Source organism: Puma concolor, chromosome C2 (genome assembly GCF_028749965.1).
Source record: "Puma concolor isolate L17-30 chromosome C2, mPumCon1.1.hap2, whole genome shotgun sequence".
Taxonomy (NCBI): domain Eukaryota; kingdom Metazoa; phylum Chordata; class Mammalia; order Carnivora; family Felidae; genus Puma; species Puma concolor.
In genome coordinates this window covers 9,841,356-9,860,872 of record NC_141675.1, presented here as the reverse complement: position 1 = coordinate 9,860,872, position 19,517 = coordinate 9,841,356, and the positions used below count along the sequence as shown (strand labels likewise).

The 19,517-nt window shown below is 44.5% G+C and overlaps 1 long non-coding RNA gene across 1 annotated transcript; it reads left to right on the top strand.

Moving 5' to 3' along the window:
• Window positions 1-453: 453 nt before the first annotated feature.
• On the top strand, window positions 454-8,727 carry LOC147577082 (uncharacterized). The gene is made up of 2 exons (XR_015255739.1): window positions 454-515; window positions 8,444-8,727. It is a non-coding gene; the product is annotated as an uncharacterized LOC147577082 (long non-coding RNA).
• The last annotated feature ends 10,790 nt before the right edge of the window (window positions 8,728-19,517 follow it).

Here is a 19,517-nt window from a genome sequence, read left to right as displayed (position 1 = left end):
ATTTTCTTGTCCCTGCCCGTCATTCACTGAAGGTTTTGGCTCCTGCCTCACTGTTTCCCACCACAGCTAAGATCGTCATTCTCAGTGGCCTTAGTGTTTTTGTAGATAAGCCACCAGCACCCCAACATGTCAGCTCCTCAAGGGCATTGCTTGCAAAGATCTTGGTCTTGACCTCACTTCATGACCCCCGTGGCCATGCCTCGGCCTTGTAATGACTAGTAGCTTTGCCATCTTCAGAGCCTTCATCTTAACACCAAACTCGTGGAACACTACCTCGTATCTTTCCATGGCGTTCCCTCCAACAGGTCTCTAACTCTGACAATTTTTTGATTCTACTGGGATATCAAAGGATTGACCCTCTCAGCCTTGCTCTGCCCCTCACCTTCCCCATGTCCTCACTTGTCTCTTGCTCTTGCTTAGATTCCAGGGCCGCCATTGTGATGTCAGCATGAATCCTCATCTCCCTTGCTCCTCTTTCCTCTCTCTGATATACTCACCTGGCTACTCAACCTCAGGTAAATTCGACTCTTCACCTGCTCTATATTTGTGCCCAAGTAGTTCTACATATTTAGGGAAGAGGGGTAAAAACCCCCACAACACCATGTTGACTGGTGTCATTTTAAACTCTTGCCAACCATTATCAAGTGGGCCTTTGCATTTCCAATCTATTTCACACTTTCTCCTCTCTCGTTAAACCTCCAACATCTCCTCCCTAATCCACCCTCTTAACGGATGATGTTGCTTCCTATTTCACGGAGGAAATAGAAGACTTCAGATAAGACCATCTGCAGGCTCCCATCACACCTGCCCCCACACGCTCCTCCCTCCCTTCTGTGCTCATGGATGAACTGCTGATGCTCCCCGCTAAGGCCAACCTCTCCATTTGGGTCCTGGATACCACCCCCCTCTCACTTACTCTCAGACTGTACAAGAGACAAGTGATACTGCACTATCACATTTTGTCTTCCCTACTTGATTGCTTTCATCCTCATAAAAACATATTGTAATTTCTCCCATTAAAAAAAGATCCCTCTTGTGACCTCTCATTTCCTGCCATTTCTTCAAACGGTCCTCAAAAGAATTGTGTAAGTTCCCTATCTTCTCTGCATTAATGTCTATTCTTTCCTTAATCCAACTCCTTGGAAACACATCTGTTGTGGTTATAGAGGGTCTCCATATTGCCAGACCCTATGATCGATTCTCAAACCACATCTTGCTCTCAGCAGTGTGTGACACTGTTGATCACTCTTTCCTTCTTAAAACACTAAATTCACTGTCATTGGGCCACCATACATTGTTGGTGCTTCTCCCATCTCATAGGTGACTCTTTCTTCTCCTCCTTTATTGGTATCTCTCCTCTGGTCAGTGTTGGTGGGACCCAGGCTCAATCTTCAGGCCTCTTCTCTGTTTTTATCTACTCCCATGTTAAATAACATCAATATTCATCAGTATGCTTATGGCTTCCAAATATGCATATTCCTTCCCAATATTTCCCCTCAAAACTTCAAATTCCCTATTCTACATCTCCATTTGACTATATAATAGACATCTGTACATACATCACAGCAGCAGTAGAAAATAAATATGAATACAAAGGAACCCAGAGGTCTCAGGCACAGACTTCTTTGTCCTCAAATTTCTGGGCCGCATAGGATGCACAAGTCTCCAGGAGTATGAAGCACCTCAAATACCAGGAAGCCTGCTTCTGGTAGGGTATCTTCTAGTAAGCTGGTCATATAAGCAGGCTTTAGCTATGTGATCAGCCTTAACCATTCAAACCTGCCCTGCTATCAGAAGTAGGTACAAACCACCAATCTAATTATTTTACTAACTAATGCTGACAGGTTGATTCATCCTGTTCCAAAGTGAATCACTTGTCTTTAATTAGTACATTCTATACCACTGGGCAAGGGTCATTTGTCTGGAGATAGGCATACGATCTAGATCATTTAGTATTAACCTGTGTATGCAAATACCATGACAATGAATAAGGCTTTTTTAAGCCTACGGATGGTGGAGCTGACAGAAACATTGCAGGTAGGACAGGAAAATATTCCAGCTGCTCCTGCCATGCTGGGAGAGGTCCAGGGTAATCCACCTTCCCCCAGTGGCCCAGCTGGTTCTTCTGGGCAATGGTGTTATATCAGGGGCATCAGTAGTGGTCTCTTCTATTGGTAGGTTGTGAAGGTCAATTTTGGGAAAGAGACACAAACCCATGTTGTTGAGGACCTGCACGAACTCCATCCCTGATACCATAGCCACTGTGCTTGCCCATCAGGTGTGACTGGTAAAGAGGCTGCTGACATCCGCATCTCTTTTTGTTAACCAGATTATTGAAAGTCTCCTCTCCCACAGGTGCTCTGTGATGAGCATTCACCCAGGACAGAGATATCCTTGCACTCTGTACCCATTCCAAGAGGTCTGTCTGCACATCTCTTTCTTGGATCTCTTTGTTACCAGTCTTCCATTTTTGTTCTCCTGAATCTCTGATCATCCAGCCAAACCCTTAGTACTTCCTGAATCACCATAGAGTTCTACCTCTGACCATCCATCTTTCTTTTCAGGGACCAACTCACCATATTGCTTAAAATTCTGCCCTCAGGGAGATTTCTCTCTGTACGATGCTATAGTAGTCTACATCTAGTAGGTGCAGCACCCTGTGTAGACCCATCCATAACTCCCAGTCTAGCTCCCAGGTTTTTCTTCCTCAATCACCTGGTCATCAAGGACTCCCCACAAAGCCATAGGTGAGGCTGGAGGGAGTGGAGGGACCATAGGAATCTGAGACTGAGCACCTGCTGAAGCAGCTTTCTTACGCTTTCAGGACCTGAGCGAGCCCAATATCAGGTCTGTCGCTTTTACTCGGTGACGATACGCTGCTGCACACACAAAGCCACCTTTGCAGCTTGGACAATCAGACAGCATCTGGTTCACAATGAGCAGTTCAGATTACATGGTCACTTGGTCTCCTACAGTCAGCCCTAGTAGCAATGGACAAGCTGCTTCTCAAAAGGAAAGCCGTTACTTCTGGAATAGAGCACAGCTTTGCTTCGAAGCCCTAGGGCACTAAGCTGTGACTCTATCAAGGCTCTCCCGAGGTTTCATGGAATTAGTTGCTGGAAGAGCTAATGGACCCAAGTCCGCCACCTCCTGGTCCGCCACTGCAGTTGGGGTTCCAGGAGGCAGAAATTTGCTGCCTTCCACTAACACGTCTGCAACTTGCAGCCAATTCCCAGTAGCAATGCAGCCTTGAGTGAGGCTACTGGAAGGGGACAATGTAGGCTGCAGCAGCAACTCTGGCCTGATGAGTCCCCACATGCACCATTCCAGATGAAGGAGAGTCTGTTACCTCCTTTCTGCCTTTGAAATCTCTGTGAATGTAGCTCAGTGGCGAAGCCCACGTTGCACCTGCATCCCACCTCTCAGCCCCCTCGCTCCTGCAACCCAGGGGAGAACGCAGAAGTGGGTGTACTGCTTGTTAAACTATCTCTTCTTGCATGAGACATTCATTTACTTGGAGAGAGACGAAAAGGGCTGTACAAATCCTGAGAGATCTGACTTAATTAGGCTAATTTGTTAAGTACTCGTTGCAGTGAAAAACATTTAAGTGAATGAAGTTTAATTGTTTTTTTAAATTATTCATTTTTACATCGTGTTATATAAGTTCCTGATTTAAAGAGCAAAATAGGTCTGGCTGTGAAAATCAGCCCTCGTGTTTCCCACCTTCCTCAAGAAAAACAACAACAGCAACAGGTTTAATTCTTTCAGCTGATGGTTTTGTATCTACGGCCCATTCTCTGAAGAATATGCTATTATCTTGCTTCTTGGTTTGTGTGAAATTGGGGGTTTCCTGGCACTAGGGAGATTGGGGTTTGATTCTCTTTTGCTCCTTTATCCCCACCACACACACAGGGTCCCCATGACCCCCATCCTACCAAATATGATCCAATTATAATTTGGGTTCTTTCAACATTTGGTCTCCATCATCCTATGAAAATGCTTTTCATAGCTGAGCCATGGAATATACTATGATTACTTCTCTTTCCTGAACAAAGTGCTCTCCTCTTTAGTGAATTGTTGTCTGTGTTTGCTTCTTTGTTTGCTTAGTTTCCTGTGTACTTCACTCGTTCAGCCCCCATCATTCCCCCAGTTGTCCAATTCTCCTCTCAGAATGGGCAGATCCACTAGATTTTCCTTCAGTTTCTCTTAAGGAAATCTCTCCCCTGGTGCCTTCTGACTGCTCTAGTCAATATGGTATTTTGTCTCCTGCACACTTACTGTTCTGAAATTTCCCTTTACCACCATCACTTTTGCCTCGCTCCTGGGTTAGATCCTTTGTTTCCTAAAGCCCATGCCTTCCTCTTTCTTGGTTTATTTGCTTGTTTTATTGGAGCACATCCTCCATAAGCTTTCTTAGAAAGAGTGCATGGGACTTTTTTTGAAATTTTTTGAGACTGTGTGTGTCTGAAAATGTTTTTTTTTTTTTAATTTTTTTAACACGTTTATTTATTTTTGAGACAGAGAGAGACAGAACATGAATGGGGGGAGGGTCAGAGAGAGAGGGAGACACAGAATCAGAAGCAGGCTTCAGGCTCTGAGCTGTCAGCACAGAGCCCCACGTGGGGCTCGAACTCGTGAACCACAAGATCATGACCTGAGCTGAAGTCGGACACTTAACCGACTGAGCCACCCAGGCGCCCCTGAAAATGTTTTTGTTCCACCCTGACACTGGTTGATATTATGGTTGGGTGTAGAGTTCTAGATCAAAAACAATTTTCCTTTATAATATTGATTACATTGCTTTTGGTTACTCTGAAGCCCTTCTGATTCTGGTTCTTTGTATGTGACCTGTATTTTCTTTCTGGAGGGTTGTAGGATAGTCTCAGTATTCTGAAGTTTCATGATGACATGCCTCAAGTACCTAAAGATCCAATATAATAGAACCTTTCAATCTGGGAATCTATGTTCTTCAGTTCTGGGCAATTGTCTTAGATTATTTTGTAGAGCATTTCTTGTTTTCTGATTTCCTTGCTTTCTCTTCCTGGCCTTCCTGTTATATGGATGCTGTGCATCTTGTATTTGTCATTCATTCATTTAATATTTTTTCCCATTTTTTTCTCTTTGATTTTTTCCTTTACTTTCTAGAATATTTCTCACCTTCTTTCTTCCAGAACTTCTATTGATTTTTTCATTTATATTGTCATGCTTTTTAACTTTCAAGGACTTTATTTGTTCTCTAAATGTTCCTTTTCTCTCTCTCTCTTCCTTCCTTCCGCTCTCCCTCTCTTTTTCTTTCCTTTCACTTTTTCTTTCTTTCCTTCCTTCCTTCCTTCCTTCCTTCCTTCCTTCCTTTTCTTCTAATACCCTGTTCTTGTTTTGAATATGCATTATGTATTTTTCTATGGTGGATTTTGTTGTTAGTTTCTTTGGTAGTAGAGTATCTCCTCCATAAAAATTTATTTATTTATTTATTTATTTATTTATTTATTTATTTATTTCATTTAAAGTCTTTTCTCAAATGTATATTGATCCCTGCTCATTGGTTCATGTTAAGAGTGGGACAGCAAGGAGCTGATTGGAAGCTTGAAGGCCATGGGTGGACTGTTCTTGGAAACGATGGGCTTCACCACAGGGTGGTCTGCCTGGGCTGTTTCCTTGTGGGCATCACTGAAGTCAGGTCTTCAAATCTGCCTTCTTAGGCTGGTCGTCGTCCCCAGAGAAGGCTGTGGAGCCTCCTACCTAGAGTGGATGAGCCTGGCTACCCATTCTTAGAGCTACTTTGGGAGGAAAGTTGAGGACTGGGCTGGGGCTCAGTTGTCCAGTATATAATTGTTTATTGAAACGCCCTGTTTGTGGTATGGTACTCCCACTCTGAACTGTGTCTGATGTCCTCAATCCAAAAACCCTGTCTTGCCCTCCCCAGATAACAGAATGACAGTTTTCTGGGAGGTGGGAGGGGCAAGCACTGGCTGCATGGAGTGGGAAAGGAGAGGTGGACTTTAACTGATTCTTAAGCAGCCTATGGGCCATGTAGCCCTTTCTTTCCCCAGACCCCCAGAGTAACCAGTGGCAGTCATTCCTGGCCTCCCTCTGAGGGGCAAGCCAGGCTGCATTTGCTCTGCTGCTGATGGAAGTTTCGCTTTCTGGGAGCACTCTCAGTCAGTTGCCATAGACCCATCTGCTGTCTCACTTTTAATATGCTGTCAAGTTATCTCTTCTGCTGGGAAAGTTTGTATATTTAAAAAATTCCTTTAAACTAAAATTGGGGCAGTTTAGGGAGGTGGTTTAGAGCAGGGACCTTGGGTTCAGTAGATTTGGGCTCTAGTTCCAGCCCTACGACTTACTAGTCATGGAAACTCCTGAAAGGTGGTCACTTTTCTGAGCCTCAGTTTCCTGATCTAAAAAAAATACTGGAACAATTTTAGGGAAATTGGAAAACTAATGTAATAATTGGGGTTATATGAGGATTATATGAGATGTACACAGGACACAGTACACGTTAGACAGTCAAGAAGTTCTAGCTAGTATTATCTCAATTATAGCAATAATAATTTTCTTGATAATGAAATATCTGCATGACATATAATTGTGAGTAGAGTAAAAGCCTGGTAAATGATGATTTGTCCAAGGCTATCTCTTCCCTGGCACTAAAACTGTCTACAAAGATTACACACACACACACACACACACACACACACACACACACACACACAATTTGTATGCTGTCTGCTGTGGGCAAATTTAGTACATTCAGTGATGAAGGAATACCTTTCTAAAACTTGTTGAGCAAGGAAATAAGAACATGGGTCAGCCATTGGGATGTTGCATAGTCAAAAAGTATTGGTTATTGCTATCAGTAAAAGGCTTTGTAAGTGCAACATTGAGCACCACTCCTGGCACAGAGTAGGTGACTGAGATGTATTCTCTGAGTTGGATCTGTTTTCCTATTCCTTCTGCTTGTTGGAATGTAATTGGCTAGCCCTGTTTGCAACAATTGACATTTCTAAAACTTTTAAAGTGCTTGTTAGAATACACTGTGATCTGGAGGATGTTTCTTTTCCCTGGAAGAAAGCCCCAAATGTTAGCTTTATGTGCCTTAGAATAAGAAGCACAAATCTGAGTGTAATCCATTTGGATTCTAATGAAAGCCTGTGACCAGAACTCAGCCTTCAGGAGGTATTTTGAAGGGCAAATGTAAATAACAGTTTATATTACTATTTCTTTTGGCAAAGGCAGGTTTATTTCTGTAGAATTTTATCTACTACAGTGATCTCTGCCCAATGAAATGGGAACTGGCAAAAAAGTCAGTAAATCGCTTAAGCTTTCCTGTGAGCTCTGGAATTTAAAATACTTGTGATTTGGGGTCACTTTTGTCATTTCAGATAGGTTTTCCTTCCAGAAATTTCTAATTTATTATCCCAGCAATAAATTCTGGCTTCTTCTAGATGCATTCTTTCTTCAATGTTGGCTTTCATTTTTTCCAGCTTCTTTTAAAGTTCAGAATCATACGCCAATTTTAAGCCAGTTGGCTTTGATTGTTCTATACAGCCAGCAAAGAAAATGGCCTACCTCATCCCTTTCTCATTATTATGAAATTCTTAAATAATCTCTTGGTTTAGTTAACTCATTAAAAAAAACTTTCTTTAAATGAATTCATGCGGATTGAAGTACTGAAATCTGAGAAAGACAAATTCAAGATTTTGTCTAGGTCTTGAAGTAGGCATTTATAAAGATGGTCAAGGGATAGTTTAAAGAGCTGGAAAGATCCAACATTGGTCGTAATCTCTTGCCACCATAATGCCATATGACAAACTATCCAGATGTCAGTGGACTCTAACAGTAGGTATTCATTTTTCTCTCTTATGTCTGCAAGTCATAGGGCCCACCCAATTTAAGCTTAGCAGGGCTCAGTGGGACTTTGCTACAACTCACAGGTAAATGACTTACACTCATTGAACTCCAGTTTACCCACCTGTAAAACAGGGCATTAAACATTTCCCTCCTTTGGAAAAGTGTGTCTGAAGTGCAGGCTTAGGCCTTTGGCCACAAGTGATGAATCCGGGGTCGGCACCTGACCCCAGTGTGATACTCTGATTACTTTTTGAAGAGTTTGGGATTTTGCAGTGAGAAGCACAGAGGCTAGAGGACAGGTAGACTGAGTCACTTTGATGGCACAGTTCCGGAAACATCTAAGGAAATTGCTCTTAGTGCTGATGCATCTGGGTTTTTTGTTGGTTCCTGCCCTTCTTCTGGAATCCATGAGGTACCATGACTACTTCCAATAAACTTCACCCTCTGCTTAAGCAAATACGGTAGATTTAAAATATGGCCTCCAAATTCTTTGACCTTCTTCTTAAGAGGTGGGGAGGGGGTGTCTGTTAATTAGTTATCGCATGACTATTAACATAAGTGGAAGTTACATTATGCCATTTTCCACCCTCAGACCTTAAGAAACTGGAAGCTTACACTCTTTTCTCAAGAGGTGCTTGCTTTTGTAACCAAGCCCCCATGTTGAGGGGAAGCCCAAGCTGCCCATAGAAAGGCCCGTGTGGAGAGAAACCACCAACGAGCGCCATCCTACTTGCAATATGACTGAACCACATGGGAAGTAGAGCTTCCTGCCTCAGCCCAGCTGTCCCAGTTGATTCCATGAGCAGCAGAGACAAGCCATCCCTGCTGAACCCAAATTGCAGATTTGTGAGAAAAATAAATGACTGCCATTAGTGTAAGCTATTCCGTTTGGAATGGCTACCTAAGCCGCAATAGATGAATGGAATAACCAGCTACAGTTCTACTTGTTTTTTTTTTTTTTTTTCTACTTTCTTTTCTGTTCCTTATAACCAGAAGCAGGAGCACAGAGATGAAGCACTTAGATCTGGACTCCAGTTGCCTGGATCCAAGTCCTGCCTTTGCCATTTGCTACGTGTGACTTTTGGGCCGGTTGTGACATCTCTCTGCACTTAAATTTTCTCACTTGTCAAATGAGGAGAGGAATAGAAAATAGTCCCCTCTCACCAGGTTGTTCTGAGAATTAAGTGAGATTATGTATGCAAAGTATTTAGTGTATTTCTGAATCTGGCTTCTCTCATTCTGATTCATACAGAAGTGGGGTTTGGGAATGGGCTGCAACATACCAGAGCTTCCCATGTGGAAGCAGCTGAATTGAGGTGGCGTGGGAAGAAGTGAGGACCCCCTGATCCCAGCAGGGGATACTGGCAGGGCTTTTACACTCAGGGGCAAATATAGTCCGTTAAAATACCTCTCCCTGTCGACTTGGGGCCAGATCATGTGACCAGTGACGCAGCACTTAGGGGCAGACCAGCAAAATATCAGAGTATTTCAGAAGTTGGAGATCATCTACAGACTTTAGTAAATGACTCCAGGAAGAGATAAGCTCCAGACAAGCTGGACTGACCACCTGAAAGCAGAGTGACAACAGAACAGAGACACTTGTTGCTGATGCCCTGAGGCCACTGGGGATCAAATAGTCATGGCCTTCTAAATCTCAGAGGCTACGTTCTCTGCTGCCCCCAAATGAGTGCCCTGATGAATATGCAGGCTCCTGGATGAGAGATGCCTGGGAGAAGCCTAGGAAGGCAGGGATGCTGATTTTGCACATACCCTAGCACCTTCTGCTGGGACATTGGGCATTTTGCCAACACTGCACCTCTAGGAACATGGATGAGTCCTCATTGGTTTTGTCTATACTGCGTGTCCCTGACCCCTTGGCTAGCTCTGACAGGTCCAGGGGAGAACCCAATCTTGCTCCATCCAGCACATTCTCTGTCCTTGAACTGAAGGGCCTAGACCTTAGGTTGCTGAGTCATGGTAATGCAGAGGGACGGTCAGCAAACCTGCTGCCGAGTCCACAGACCTGCTGTTGGCTTCTGCCTTTCCTCCAGCCTTGGGTTAGCTTTTCCTTTTTTTTTTTTTTTTTTTGTTCTGTGGGATCCAGCAGTATTTACCTAGTAGCGACTGCTTTTTAATTAAGCTTCTCTCTTGTTTGCCACCCTAAGACACTCATCAGAATGGAGATTTAAAAAACAGAAAAACAGCAAATGCTCTGCTCTGTGGGCACACGGCGATGGTTCAAACAGACGATACATAGTGAAGGTTACCAGCCCTGTGCCTGCACAAAGTGGGTCATCAGTACCCTCTCCCTTCACCTCTTTCCTTCTCTTGAATGTACTTTGGACACGCGCTCATTACCACAAAAGGCCAGGCTGCTCTGGAGTACTGTTCTCTTGCTTCAGGAGCCTGCAGCCCTCTGCCCATCTCATCTGCATGCTAATGCAATTTCCGAGGATGATCTATCCTAAGCGTGGCTAAAATTCCTGGGAGATTTATTATGTTCCCTAGTTCTATAGATCAGGGGCAATTTTTTATAAATTCTTGCTTTTGCTGAACAATTTAATATGCCATTGTCTAGGCAACGGAATTCTCCTCAATTAGATTTTCAGGCTAATGTGGGGAGGAACTTTCCCCCTTCCTCTCCAGCAATATTAGGAAAGGCCATAAGTCCTGCTCAAGAACACAATTTGCTGCCGCCTCGTGAGGACATTCAAACCTGACTCTCTTCCACAGCAGTCCGCATCCTCCCTTCTGCTCCAGGCTGCTGTCTTGGTGAGGTGGTTGAGGCTGCCCGTGAGAAGAGCCCACAGCTACCGTGGGGTCTGGGCACTGGCCTCGAAGAAAGGCCCCCCCACCAGGGGACATTGATCTTGGAGAATGAATCACTGCCTCAGTCGTGTAAGCTCAGAAATTCAATCTTTGAAGTCCAGAAGTTATTAGGCGCCTGAATAAACATTGCCAACGAGGAATGAGAGATGAGAACAAACCAGAAAGAGAATTTGCTACTTTCAAGCAGACTGAAGGTTCGCACCAGCAGGACGAGCACATTCTGTCCCTAGGGGTGTCGCTCCTCAGGAAGCCAAGTTACCTGATGGTGGCTGGGTGAACAGGAAACCAGAATGTGACCTTCTTTTTTTTAAGTTTATTCATTTATTTTTGAGAGAGAGAGCAAGAGCACACAGGGGGAGCAGAGAGAGAGAGAAACAGAGGGAGAGAGAGAAACGGGGGGAAGAGAGAGAGAGAGAGAGAGAGAGAGAGAATCCCAAGCAGGCCCGGCACTGTCAGTGTGGAGCCCAACATGGGGCTTGAACCCACAAACTGTAAGATCATGACCTGAGCCGAAACCAAGAGTCGGATGCTTCACCGACTGAGCCACCCACGCGCCCCCAGAACGTGACCTTCTACTGGCTTCAGCCTTTCCTGGGCAAAGGGTGGGCGGACCCTGCCAGTATACAACCTCTACGCCTCCTTGTTCAGGCTTCCCTGGTTCATCAACCTTCATCGAGGGACCCTTTCTCCCTCAAGGGGTTGATCCCTTTGTGGGCCTGGAGCTTGTTCTCGGGCCTCTACACTTCTGTTCACTCCATCATGAACCAGTTCCTGGTTTAACTCTCAAGACATCCTTAATTCCTTCCCTTCCACACGCGGCGCTCGGTTAGTCACCATGCAAGATGGAATCTGGGTTTTGACTGGATTTGAAGGTGGGCAGGAGGGGAAGTTAAAGTTGACTCAGGTGGTACATCTGGGTGACAGGCTGAGTGGTGGCACCATCTGGATCAGCATGATGATAGCTGCTGTTTGTGGAGTGCTGTGCTACAGGCAACAGCATCATTAGCTCATTTAATCTTCCCAAGTACCTACAAGAAAAGTACTACTCTATTTCCCAATTGGCTGAATGGCAGCTTTGATAGATTTACTTGTTTTTGTTGAATTATTTAGTTTTAATTGACCAGTTTTCATTTTGTCCTTGTAACAGCATTTACATAGAACATTCAGTGTGTCCTTGCTTCCATTTTCTCTTCTGCTGCTGGAGCTTAAGGGTGGAGAGAGGGGAAGTGGAGGGAGAGGAAAGTGTAATATATTCTTTAATAAGGAGAATTTTTATGAGCATATTCTTCATTTATGTGTTCTCATTCATAAAGAGAATGTATCTATGAGTCTTTATAATAAAGTCCACAGTCTCATGAATGTATTCTCCTCATGCCCCCACCCCCTCCAGCCTGACTTTCTTTTGTGGCCTCTCTCCCTGTCAACCTCCCCCGCCCTACTCCGTCTTGGCACCTCAGTCTCCAGCTGCAGCAGCAGAGAGCTGGGGGAGACGATATTTAAATATTCCATAAAATCCTGTTATGGAGACAAGATGAACTGGCCAATGAAAACAGACTACAAAGGATCAAATGGTGTAGTGAATTACTCATTTGGTGAGCTGGCTCCCAGGGTTTTGGGACTAGCCATTTGGCTTGGCTTTTGGTTGACTATCCAGATGAAGTGACCTGGAGTCATTTTCCAGACAAGGAAGCGGAGGCTGGAGAGGCAATACCAAATGTTAGAGCCATAATTTAAAAAGGCTTGTTTGAGGGTGAGTTGGTGTCTTTGTGCCATTCAGCCAGATAGGAGCACAGAAGAGAAGACAGGATAAAACCCAGGATGGATTTCCCAGGGTCTCCAAAGAACTGTATTCGGGGAAGTTGATTTTCAAGTGTCAAAAATGCAAATGCCTTTAGAGCCCAGGAAAGTGAGAAAACAATCGGCAGGGTAAAGGAATTAGAAAAATCTAATTTTCTCCAAATAAGCCCACAAAACAGTGCTAAGTGTGGTGCATTGTGGCCCTATCACTTGATACCCGTGACAGGGAGGCAGTAGGGACAGATGGGGATGGTAGTGAACTGAAGAGGGAGCTGCCATCACTGTTATAGATATTTTGATTTTCCCAAAAGAGCTGGAAGTCCTGATTTTGATATCAAATCTCCCAAGTTGTAAGCATAACTTCAGATTCCTTTGCAACACCGCGTAGGCCAGTCTAAACAAATCTGGATGCTGGATCTGGTCTGTAAATTTGCAGCCTTGACAGCTGGCATGGAGCCATCACCAAACCTGGAAGCTGAGTCAAAACCATGGAGGCCATGTGGCTGTGGGGAGGTCTGCAAATTCAGATTATGACGAAGAATAGATGAAGACGTCAAGAAATGATCTCAGTGCTTACACAAGAATAACATTTTATCACCAGAAGGAAATCAGTTTCCAAATACCTCACCTCATACATGGAGTGAAGACTTGAAAGAGGAGGCTTTGAAACCGGAGAAATCTGGTGCTGAATCCCAGCCCTACCACTTACCTGCTGTGCAACCTTGAGCAGATCCATCAACCTTTTGGTGCCTCTATTTCCTTCTATCTGAATTCTTGTGAGGCTTCAATGCAATAAGATATGAAAATCTAGATAGACAGCAGATAGAAGGCTCTCACTAAAACAGCAATGGTGATCAATACCATCGATAATCATGACAATTGTTATCGGTACATACATTTATAAACTCCAGAGAAAGCTACAGTGGAAATTGGCTGCTGAAAGTTTTGTTCATGGGCGATTTTTCCACAACGTTGGCAAGGCGCTTTGATGCTTCCTTCTCATTTCAACATAGTTACACTGGAAATCACAAAGCCTAGTGCCTTTTTGTAATTCTATCAGAAAAGCATTCAGGGAACTCAAATAATCCATTCAAACCCAAACCTGGTGGGAATTTCTGGCACTTGACTAACAGCATAAGGCATCTCCAGATACTTCTATCCAGTGGCTTTTAAAGCAGGCTGTGCCTTGGGAGGATTCACACAGAATTCAGCCCGTTTTCTCATGCATAGGGCTCCTTCATTCTGTTTTCCACCCCTTCCATGCTGCCTGTCTCTTATTGTGCTATTCAGCTCAGCCCAGGTTGAAACCACTGCATTTGATGAGCCAAGTGGCCATCTTCTAGACAGCCCTTTCAGGACTTGCACTCACGCGCACACACACACACCCCCTTACCCAGCACTCAGTACGAAGTCTTAAGCTTCAGTCCTACTGTGGGAGTGGAGGAGGGTAAATGTGGGAAACAGGGGCCCTTATGTTTTGAAAAGAGTGAGAAAGTCTCTCAATGTAGTCCCTAGTTGCCCATGCTAACAGAGAGAAATCTGACCTGCCTCACAGTCTCACAGTGTAACCAGCACCCAGGAATGCAGGGTTTGGGCCTCCAGAACAGTTGATGGCAAAAGTCTAGAACTCCTAATGTCATTTCTGATTCACTCCCCACCCCCCAGGGCTACCTGCACCAGCTCCTGACTTTAGATTTGCCATCCTCGTTCTAGCCCAAGCTCAGACCTGATGTGAGAGATGTGGCTTCTCCTGATGAGTTTTGGGCCCTTGTCGCAGATGCTGTGGAGGCCTCACCTTGACCATTCCCTGGCACGTGGACCCCATGATGTCCAGTTTCCCATAGCTGCAACTTGCTGCCTGAAGAAGGCTTTCTCTAGCTACTTAAGCCCACTGAGCTGGTTCCCGGAGCAAGCTATGCCAGGGGGTTAAGCCTCACCCTCCAGCAGCCCTCCACTAATGATGGATGGGAATTGGGGTGAATAAAACTCCAACTTCCTCATACTCTGAAGGAGAGACAACTCTGAAGCGTGTTCCACCCCATGTCCCAGAGGTCCCTGGTGGGGCTGAACTCCAATTGCTCACAGGGGTCACTGACACATCAAAGCACCCACTATCACTACCATCCCTTTTCTGACACATTCCTGCTCTCATACTGACGTTTTCCAGGATAACCTCCCAAATAAACTTGACTCAGGATCTGCTTTGGGGCAGTCTAGCCTAAGACAGCCTTCTTTCTTATCCTACAGAGTAAAATACTACTCACTAACCACATTATTATGTCAGACACAATATTTATTTCACATTAGATCCCTGAGATGGGTGCTGTTTTAACCCCCACTTTACAAATGAGAAAATGGAGGGGCGCCTGGGTGGCGCAGTCAGTTAAGCGTCCGACTTCAGCCAGGTCACGATCTCGCCGTCCATGAGTTCGAGCCCCGCGTCGGGCTCTGGGCTGATGGCTCAGAGCCTGGAGCCTGTTTCCGATTCTGTGTCTCCCTCTCTCTCTCTGCCCCTCCCCCGTTCATGCTCTGTCTCTCTCTGTCCCAAAAATAAATAAACATTGAAAAAAAAACAAAAAAAAAACAAATGAGAAAATGGAGGCCACAGAGCCAGCCAGTTGGCAGAGCCAGGATTTGAACTCAGATCTTTCTGGCTCCAAAAGTTCTGCCTGCCCTATCATATGACACTCACCTGGCTCCTTCCATCCTGGATCTCTTTCCTGCAATCAAGCCTTGGCCACAAAGACAGAAGGAGGAATGGCTGACCACTTACTGTGACACCAATTATCGCCACATGTAAAGAACAGGAAATTGTAATTCAGGAACTGAGTGTACCAAGACAGCTGGCTTCAGCCCACAGAGGCAGGCAGCACTATTATTTTAAGAATCCTTCCGGGCACAGAAGAGCAGCCTTTGTGTCTGTGGAGGTTGGTACAGTGATGGTGATGCCCTCCCCATCAACAGACTGTGTAGGAAGACCTATGGAAAATGGAAAAACCCAGCTTGGACCCTCTCTGGTCTACTACTCCTAGTACAAAGTAGAGGACTAACAGCCTGGGGATCTGGCTTCCAATTCTCCAGCTTCCCTTTATAGTCTGTGTAAAGTTTGGTTTCTTACTTCCTTGCACTGGACCTCAGTTTCATGGGTTACATGTACTAAATCTATGATGGTCCCACCAACTGTAGCAGGCTGAGTGAATTTTAAATGTTGGGTGCTCCATTTGGATGTGTTCCCATAATGTTTGGCCCGTGGCTCACTCCAGATACAACTTCAGTTCCAGATAAGGTAAATAGATGATAGTCAGGTCCCATCTTGGGATCAAAGGAAACACATCATTGGCCAAAAATATATTTCTATTTTGTGCTTACTCTGGTGTGAGATTCTAGAAAAGATGAGCATTGGTTCATATCTGCATTCAAGCAATCGACAGTACTTTCAAGCATACCTTTGTTCTAGGCCCTGAGCTTGGCGTCATGGGTACAAAAATAGATAATACAAGGCCATAACCCCAAGTGTCAGGAAATACCATGGAAAGCGACTAGCAGGAATGAGTGTGAAGGAAAAGAACCTGGACTCTCTCTGCTTATCCTGAGAGATGGCCTCAGTGAGTCCCCCTCTGGTGGGGAATAAAGCATAGCAGCTCTGTCAAAGAAGGTAAGCTCCATCTGAGGAGAGGTCATTGCTTGCAGTATTGTAGAGGGGAGAGGCTCTCCCAGGAGAACCAGGGAAAGCTTCATAGAGGAGATGATATTTGAGTGGAGCCTTGAAAGGAGCACAGGACTTCAGCGGCTGGAGATGGGAAGAGAATATTCTAGGCAAGGCAAATGTATGCACAGTCCCCCAGACATTGTCCAGGGCACAAGTTGTTTCAGTTGGATGCAGCAGAGGTTATCTGAAAAGAAAACGATATAGGAAGAAAGACTGGAATAGACTGTTCAGATCATATGAGAAAGCTTCTGAATTCAGACCAAAGAGCATGCAATTCAGCAGGGAATTGGTAGATGAGCCCTAGCAGTCAGGGTTCTGAATTCCAAGCCACAGAAATCAATTCCAACTAACGTTAGCAAAGAGAAGACTTTATTAGAAGGATACGCTAAAGCTCATAGAATTGAAGGGAAAGCTGACCAACCAGACCTCAGAAAATACAGGAACCAGGAAATCTAGAAGGAAATAGTGATAGGGAATAGTAAACAATATAATAGTCAGGTTTTGCTGCAGTAAAGCTGCTTAACAAATAGTCCTCAAAGCTCAGTGACTGACAACCACAAACCTTTTATTTTTCTTGTTCATGGGTTTGAGGATCAGCTGGGTTGGCTCCCTTTCAGGCTATAGGTAAATTCGGTTGTGCAACACATGTCTCCTCATTCCCCTTGGGCCAGTGGCTACCTGAGGCTTGTCCTTCTGCAGCAGAGGGTGGAAGAGCAAGCCAAACCACAGAAGAACATTCAAGGTCTCTGCTCCTTTTCAGTAATGCTGAATAATATTCCCTTGGCCAGAGCAAGTCCTGTGGGGAAAGAGAAAGGAAAATAAGAAGGAATGGGAATCTTGGGAATCTGAGATGGGTATGTAAGTGAGTGAGTGTGTGTGTGTGTGTGTGTGTGTGTGTGTGTGTGTGTGTGTGTGTGTGTGTTTGGGAATGGATTGTTTCAAGATACTAGTAAATAGGGGCAGTTTGCCAGTAGGATTACAACACTGGAGGCCAGAAGTTTCTGCTTCCCTCAGAAACTGAGTGAGTCCGCTTTTCCCTACTTCTGGCCACACCTCTCCTTCTGAGGACCAAAGTAGAACACCCTGGAGGTATTAATATAACCCTTAACCTCACAGCATGGGAGGCCCCTTGAGGGTTTTTATACATTCTTACTCAGACCCAAGTGATAAAGCTGACCACCCCCCAAACCCCCACCCAGGGAGCAGACTTCATGCCCAAATTCTTTTTTTTTTTTTTGAGAGAGAGAACAAGACAGAGGGAGAGAGTGACAGCAAGCAGTGGAGGGGCAGAGGGAGAGGGAGAGAGAGAATCCCAAGCAGGCTCTATGCCCAGTTCGAAGCCAGACACAGGGCTCGATCTCACAAATGGGAGATCGTGACCTGAGCCAAAGTCAAGACTCGGGTGCTTAACTGACTGAGCCACCCAGGCACCCCAATGCCCAAATTCTTGAGTGAAGAATTGAACCCTGGGGCAATATTGACCACTGGGAGCACCAGGGATCCCAAAAGACGAAGCTACCTATCTCAGATCCCTCAGGGGATAAGAGATAGGGGAGTTAGAGCCTCCTTTCTGGGCTCAAGTAGAAAACACTCAGCTTCTTGTCACTCCCAGGATGGGGAGCAAAGCTCCTGGTTGCACCTGAAACCATCCCTCACCCACCTCTGCATCAGGGCTCTGCAAACCTAGGGTTCCCCTGGGAGGGCTTCTGGCTATGGCATCTCACTGGGTGCTATGCCTCTGGCTGGTCTCTAGTTCAAAGCTAAAACTTCTCATTCCAACTGGTGATTTTCCTCCCTTCGCCAGGCTGAGGCTCATGTTTCTATAAGCAGAGCCCTGGTTGCTAGGTGACATCCTGGCTCCTCGTTCCGGAGGCAACCGAGGCAGAAATGAACTGAAGAGATTTGAAGCTTCCGCTTTGAAGACAGAATATGAAACCTAAAAGAGGAAATAAGACCCTAACTTAATTGGAGGGTTATATAACAACCAGACATGGCTCTCATGTCCTCCCCGCTACCCTGCCAAGACCAGTGGGATATATTTAAGTGTATTTTTCAAAATAGGAAAAAAAAATAGTAGCAAGTTGGACTGATAAATATAGTTGGCTCTTTTGATTGGGAGAGGAAACTTCTAATTACATCGCTTTTCTAAGCTCCATCAATCAGATCTACACCTTCATTAGCCTCTGAGTCATTAGTGGAACTTATTGAAACAATTAGAACTGCAGAGAACTGCAACCATCAGCATCTCTGACAGCTGCATCGGGGATTCAAACTTTTCATTAAAATTGGATGGAGCCTCTTGCAAATCAATAAGGAATAGATGAGCATTCCAAGTGAAAAATGAGCAAAGAATGTGAATAGACAATTTATAAAAGAACCATGAATGGACAATAAACAAACGAAAAAATTTCCCAACTCCTTAGCAACTGTGAAAATACATTAAAATAATAATGAGAAAGCATTTTAATCTATTAAGCAAGTATTCTTTAAATGATAATATACAGGATAATATACAGTAAATGTGCTATTTTGATGCACTGTTGGTTCAAATGCAGTTGAACCAACACTATTGGTTCTTTGTCAAAGAAGACCTTTCTGGAAAGCAATGTGGCCACATATTGAAAGTCTTAAACATATACACAACTTTTGGCCAAGCAATGTGGTGTCCTCATTTACAAAATGTTCACATAACATTATTTATAAAAAGGGAGAAATTTGAACAAGTATGTATCTAACTGGATATTAGTTAAGCAAAAAGAAATCATTTAATTACATGCAAACATATTCTCAAGATTGGGAAAGGGAAAAAGAAGGTTATAAAGTCGCATGCACTTTATGAATGCATTTCTGTAAGATGAAAAAGAAAATTATGTTCATATAGAATACTGTTAGCTGGGGTTGACAAACGTTCTTGATTCATGGAAACTTTAGTGCCTCCGAAGTTCTCTCATGGAGCCCCTGGACACTGCTCCCTGCCCTGAATAAAAACCCGACAATTGAGTTTATTAAGTAGTTAGCTCCAAACAATTTAACAGTAGTAGTTTTTATGGTGTTGGGCAGATGTGGCTATGTTTCCGTCAGGTACTTAAAACACCCTGTGGCACCCCTGTGAGTTTATTGCGGAGCCCTGGCACATACTTTGGAAACGGAGCAGCTATAAAGCTAAAGGTTACCTGTGGTTCAGTTCTGGATCCCAAGCTGCGTGTGTTTCCACATGGGCTCTCTCACTTGCTAATGAGTGTCCCTGTGCAGACTATCTTCCCGGTGCCTCAGTTTTCTCCTCTGTCAAGTGGAGTGCAGGTGACTTTGGATTTTTTCTTTATACTTTTTT